Here is a 6,921-nt window from a genome sequence, read left to right as displayed (position 1 = left end):
GATAGTACTACTAGCTGTGCTGATATCACTATCAGTAAGTCAACTTACAAATTCCAACAGCTTTCTTACCACTTGATCTCTCTGTTAGCCACAGTGCACTAGTGAACGCTAGATACTCCATGATTTTATAAACTTAGTCAACTATCCTTTTGTAATTGACCCCTTACATGTAGAGTCAACATTAGCCCTGCTTGCAGGATTTAGCCCAATATAGAAGTACTGAACTTGGAACCATTTTTGCAAACAATGTTGTGGACATTGACGGAGTAGCCTTTTTTACTTTTCCCAAGCTTCTAAATAACATTTTGAATCCAATTGGAAGAATGTAGTGATTTCATCCTTCAACTTGACAATTTTTTTGGTGGGAAATATTTATTCGAGAATTATTGACTCAACTAAACTGCATCATTGAATACTCTCAAATATTGATTCTTGCAAACATGTTAAAAAACTTTAGGACATAAGAATTTGATTTTCAGTGTATCGCCCAAAGAATTACTATGCATTTTCCAACATATTGATTACATCCGTCCTCAAATGGAAATTTGTCTACCCGAAGCAAGATAAACTATATTGGATCGAGTTTCAATCACTGATAGAACCATGTACTCTCCCATTAGCCTTTCATTCTCATTACCCATAGCTACAACAAGATGTGTTGCATCTTCATTTACCCTAACGGAAATTTTATTTTGAACATTTTTTGTCATTACTTCTGCTCACTATTTTTACTGTGCCTCTATCTGCTCTTTTCGTCTCACCCTAAATGTTTGTTCAATTTTCGGATCAAATGGAGTAAGACCACCATGTTTCTAACTTTGCATGCAAGAGTCTAAAAATAAGGAGATAAAAACACTGTAAAATTATTTCTAATGATTCTTTTGAATTTTCACAAGCGCATGGTATTGTAAACAAATAATAAAATGATGAATAAGGTATCGTTCCCACAAAGACTATGTACTTAATCAAGAATCAATTAATTTTAACTTAATCGAATAGCAAATTTGGTTTTACGAATTTGTGTTAATCAACTAAATTACTAACTCTTCTAACAAGCTATTTATGAAGATTTTATAAGAGTATTTGAGATTATTGCTACGATTTTGAATCTTCCTTGTTAATTCATCTTTAATGCAAGCAACATCCTGGTAACATGTATTTATTCTTATTAATCAATGTTCCTAAACTAATTAACTGCATCTCTCAATGTCAATTAAGTCTAGGGATAATTGTAGCACAACCACAAACCTTTTAAACAATAGCAGATTTTTTTCCTTACCACTTATTTGTTGTAGCCATCACCCTAAAATTTTCAAAATGTTTCATTTGAGGCCCTTTTGGATAGAATCTATCCAATTTACCTATTGCAGACCAAGAAACTAAAATCTGACTTTTTGACCAATTAAGTGGGGATAAAATTGTAAATTTATAATGTTATCATATAAAATAACAATTAAAATAATTAAAAAACCAAAAAGAAAGGAAAGGAGAAATAAATTACCCTTCTTCCAAAGCAATTGCTCCAACCCACCTTTGGACCATCACCGACCAACCACACAAATCTCAAAACCTTCAAGCTTCTTTTTCTCTGTAACGCATAAAATGGCTCACCAAATTCTTGAATAACTTGGTGCTATCACAGTTTTAACTGGACATAAATCTATGGGTTTTCAGCAAAAAAAAAAAAAAAAAAATCATCTATATTCAATAGGACCCGCTCTTGGCTCAACGGCATACAAATTGTGACACCACTTCTACTCTCATATCGAGGAATGGACCGAAAGGCCCTAATGTTAAATTTTACATTCTAGAATTTAGTTTTCTTTTCTTTATGATTCAACGATATTGTGAAGAGTGTAAACTAATGGCTATGAATTTGGCAATCACTTTGCAATGCTTGTGGGATTCGTTTCAAGAAGGAAGAGATGAGAGCGAAAGCAGCCACTGTCAGCATCATCAATAATAGTGGTGATGAACACCCAATTTTGGATAGTTCATGGATTCATCAGAACTCCTTCATCATATTATAATGAATATAGTAATTGAAGCCTAAATTGGTTCAATTGATTGTATACCCAAGGTCAAATTATAGTACTGAGCATTCAATTATTCGTAATTGGATGGAAAAATAGTGTAGGATCCATCAATTGGAGCAGGCACGATTGTCTGCAATGATTTTGCAAACTGGGTATGTTTTTCCAAAAAATACAGTAATATTTTGAGCCTATTTTGGTAATTTTGCTCCATTAGAATGTACGCTTAAATGAGGTGAGATGAATGGTGGTGGTCAATGGAAATGGGTATCGCCGAAAAGTGGTGTTCTCAATTTGTAAAGGGGTCGAAATCCAAAGGCTACTTTTGATAGATTTCTTCCTTCAAAATGGATGTTTGTCTTGATTGTTTGTTGGAGTGTGTTAAGTGTGTAATATCGCTAATGTGGGATAGTTTTTGGCAGCTTTGACCATCAGCCGACGGTGTGTCTAATTTGACATTCTAGTTTGGGGTTTTTTGTTTCCTGTTATATTTTTTTATTATATTTATATGGAAATTAGTTTACCATTTTGTCCTTGTAGAAGTGGTTAAAATATGGTCAAAATCACTTTTTTAGGTCAACTAAAGGTAAATTGGACGAATTCCATCCAAAAGGGCCTTAGATTTAACTTTTTGAAAGATTTTGGATGACAGCTGCAACAAATGAAATATTAGGAAAAAGTCTACTAGCGTTTAAAAGACTTAGGATTTCTGCTGCAATTTTTCGTTAAATCTATCCCTTCACGTGACATTCCTACATATTTACGAAAGATACGAACATAAAAGTGTGCATTAAAATGCTAGAACATTTATATAAATCATGCAAAGCCCAGCGATATATCTTTATCTCCTTTCAAACTTTACAATGATTATGATACATGCTATCTCTTTTATGTTTCCCTCGAAATTATTCAAACTCACAAATCATTCCATTTAGCAGCCAATTAATTGAAAAGTATTAAACACAATAACAAGCATCCAATAAATCACATATATTGATTGTCAAAATCTTTAATTTATATTAAAAACTCAATAACAAGTTCATCTATTTCTTAGCAATTAAAAACCTAGCCTAGTATTGAAAATATAAAAGAATTCATGTTAAATTGGCTTTGTGATTGAATGAATTAAAGAAGATCAATCTTGAATCTCTTCAATGGTTTCTTGATGAATCTTCAATTAGTTCTCTTCCTTGCCCATAAACCAAGGTTTAGGCTTCAATGGATGGAATTTTTTCACTTGTTCTTGATTTCTCTTACAAGACTATGTATGTCTCCTCTCTTGAATGATGAAATTGATGGAATTTGTCGTACGAGATTTATATGAGAGGTCTTTTATATTAGCTGCCAATGTTTTGTATTTATATAGGTGAAATTAGGTCAAAAACTGTGCAAGAAAATGGTTTCTATGCAAAATTTGAAATGTAAAAAATAAAAGAAAATAAAATGCTCATTTACAAAAATTTGTCATGGGCGATTCCCACTAGAAGATTAAGCACTCGCCCAAGCAATATTTTTAGCTTATATTTTTTAAATCGCAAGACGAACAGTCGCCCAGATTTATAACTGCTGCCTACTTTTAAAATCTTTCAAACTCTACATTTTGATCCCCAAATTCGATTCTTAGTTATTTTAAGTCATTTTCTCTAACAATTTCTCACCTTTATGTCCAATTTAACCTCTAATATCTTCAATCTTCATTTTATAGTCCAAATCAATCGTTGGAATGTTGTAATTTACTCACCATATTTTGGATTGCACATTTTTTTACAAATTCTTGCGTTTTCCTTTCAATTCCATTTCCAATCATCGAGTTTTACCTAATAAACGAAATATACAGTGAATTAGGCCACAATTAATTAAAGAAACTTTGAAATATCTATATTTAAAGGCTTGAATAAGTGTATAAATTACACTTATCAACTGCCTTAAACATTATACCAACCTTTGAGTACAAAGAGGCTAAGCCTAGTATCTATCGAGACCAAAGAGCTTTCCCATGATGAGCGGCCCATCAAAGAGGCAGCTGCAATGGGCCTATACTGATTCCCGAACCTTCTACCCATATCACCAATCTCATGGTCATGACACCAACTAGTGTAGAGATATGGTGTAACCTACAAACCGAAATAATCTCCATGTGCCTAGGAAAGACAATCGTCCCTATGACGATTCTCCTCAACATAGATAGGATGTGGATAAATAAATGTTCAAAATTGGTCAAAGGCAAAGAAGGGACCCCTAATGAACTTGGACCACGCACTCATTCGAGAGATAGACACAATCTTCAGAGAAACATATAGGGATGAGACTCAAAATGCACAAAGAAATCATGCTAAATGGGCCAAGAATCTCCCAATGGATAGTTACATGGTCAACAACCCACTCCATGGGGTTGGGAATGTTCACCCCATTACCTTCACCCAAGAAAATGTGACTAGTCTACATTATCCACTTTGTAATGCCGTAATGGTAAAGGTCATGTTAGTACGCAAAGGGATGAAGGATATATTGGTGGACAATGGGAGCTCAATAAACATCCTATTTGGGGCTGCCTCTGACAAATTGCTAGTAGACCATGAGTTGACTCCATAGCTTTTTCGATATGTGGATTCACTCGTGATGCATCATCCCAAGAAGAAAAATCACTCTTGCAGTAGAGATGAGATACCATCCCAAATGGTTCACCACTGTGTAGAGTTCTTCATAGTACACAATAGGTCAGCATAAGATGTTGAAGTTTGGCCTAGAAAACACCAAGATAGTTAGGATTCCTATGGTCACATCTCTGAAGTTTTGTAGAGATAACCAGGCCAAAGACGTTGATTTGAGCTTGTACGTGAGCATGATAGGCAGTCTTTTGTATGTGACTACAAGTCGTCTTGACATAGCCTTCAGTGTTGGAGTTTGTGTGCGATATCAAGCCAATGTTGGAATTTGTGAACAATACCAAGCCAAACCAAAAGAATCTCACTTGGCTACTGTAAAGCGAATCATTCAATATCTCAACAACACTTTGAGTTTTAGTTTCTGTTATACTAATGACTTAAATTGACATCTTATAGCATATGCCAATGCTACTTGGATGATAAAAAAAACTAGTGGAGACTGATTCTATATAGATAACGATCTCATTGCATAGTTAAGTAAGAAACAAAACTCCATATCCTTATCTACTATAGAAGTTGAGTATGTAGAGGTCGGTAGTTGCTGTACTTCACTACTTTGGATAAAGCAAATACTCTTCACTACTCTGGATAAAGCAAATGCTCAGTGATTATGATATTGATCAAGATTTTATTACTATGTTATGTGATAAAACTAGTGCTATTAATATTTCTAAAAATAATGTTCAGTACTCTAGGACCGAACATATTGACATTACACATCACTTTATTAGGTAATTGGTTGAAAGTAATGTAATTGTCCTAGAACACATACAATGTGAATGTCGATTGGCTGATTTTCTTACCAAGGCTTTAGACGCTGTTAGATTTGAAACTTTTCGAAAAGTCGTAGACATTTTAATGATGTAGTACACATTCCTTGATGTACTTTATTTTCTTCTCTGTGTGTGTTCATTTTATGTGTATTTGTTTGCATTTCCTTAAAAAAATCAAACTTAAAATTAAAATTAGGGCTTTATTTACAAATGAAATATGATGTGAATTCTTGGTTCATCCATAATTATTGGGACAAAATTGAATTATCCAATCAATATGGTGTGCTCATTTATGCTTTATCCTATCAGGAAGTCTGATGATTGACTAGTTTTGCCTCTTTAGTTTCAACTCTCAAATCCTAACCCTGTGACCTTAACTATTTGCATCTATTTGTTCACACACAATTATAGACGATAGTATTATATACCATACACTCATTATTTGGTTGTGTTTCTCCCCTACATTCTGTGGCTATTTATTTAACTTAAAAAGAAGGGGGATATGTTTAGATTTTGATGGTGAAGACATGAAAACTTTGTTTGTTTGCCTGTTAGTTGAATTAACTTTTCATAATGTTATACTGCTATGCTTTTGCTTTGTCACTCATGTTTTTTCTCCTCATCCTTCATATTTAGGATGTTTTAGTTGGGAGGAGTATGAGGTCAATGATGGGTTGTGTATAACTATTTTTCAACTGAATACTGACTAAGGGTGAGTATCCTATGCAAATTGTTTGATCACAGTTATCACACATATGACATTAAAACCAAGCATTATTTTTTGAAATTAAGCAAGCCAAATAGGGGATTGCTGAAAAATATGTCATATTTTTACAAACTTTATTTATTGACTTGTTTATTACACTTGGTGATTTTTAGATGACTTTAATTGTCATACTTTGGAAAATCAATTGTCAAAATTTTGAGAAAAAATGTTATAGATTTTTCAGTATCCTGTACTAACTGACTGAATGGTAAGTTGTTTGACCATAATCATTAAACTGGGATTTTTATAGTTTTCTATATATAATAGGATATGATTTCTTGTTATAACAATTACAACTAGTGTAGAATAGATAGTATACCATCCTAGATATTTTTAAATTTATTTAATAAGTGAATATAAGGTTAGATTTAATTGATATTGCCTTTTCTTATTTTAGTATATTCAAAAATCTAGAAAATCATTTTTTTTTCCCCTAGATACTAATTCTCTTATCGTGTTTAATGATTATTATTAGGTAACAATCAATTTCTATATTTGATAATTACTTTACCTACAAGTAAGGCAATTAATAAATTAAGGAATTGAGTTTTGAAAAAAATAAATAAATAAATAAATAAATAAATAAATAAATATATATATATATATATATATTCGTCCGCGACCTGGCAACCAACGGTGTATCCGTCTTCAAGTTAATACACGTGATTTATATATATATATAT

This window comes from Olea europaea, unplaced genomic scaffold, assembly GCF_002742605.1.
Source record: "Olea europaea var. sylvestris unplaced genomic scaffold, O_europaea_v1 scaffold406, whole genome shotgun sequence".
In the NCBI taxonomy this organism is placed as follows: domain Eukaryota; kingdom Viridiplantae; phylum Streptophyta; class Magnoliopsida; order Lamiales; family Oleaceae; genus Olea; species Olea europaea.
Note: the sequence above shows the minus strand (reverse complement) of the source record.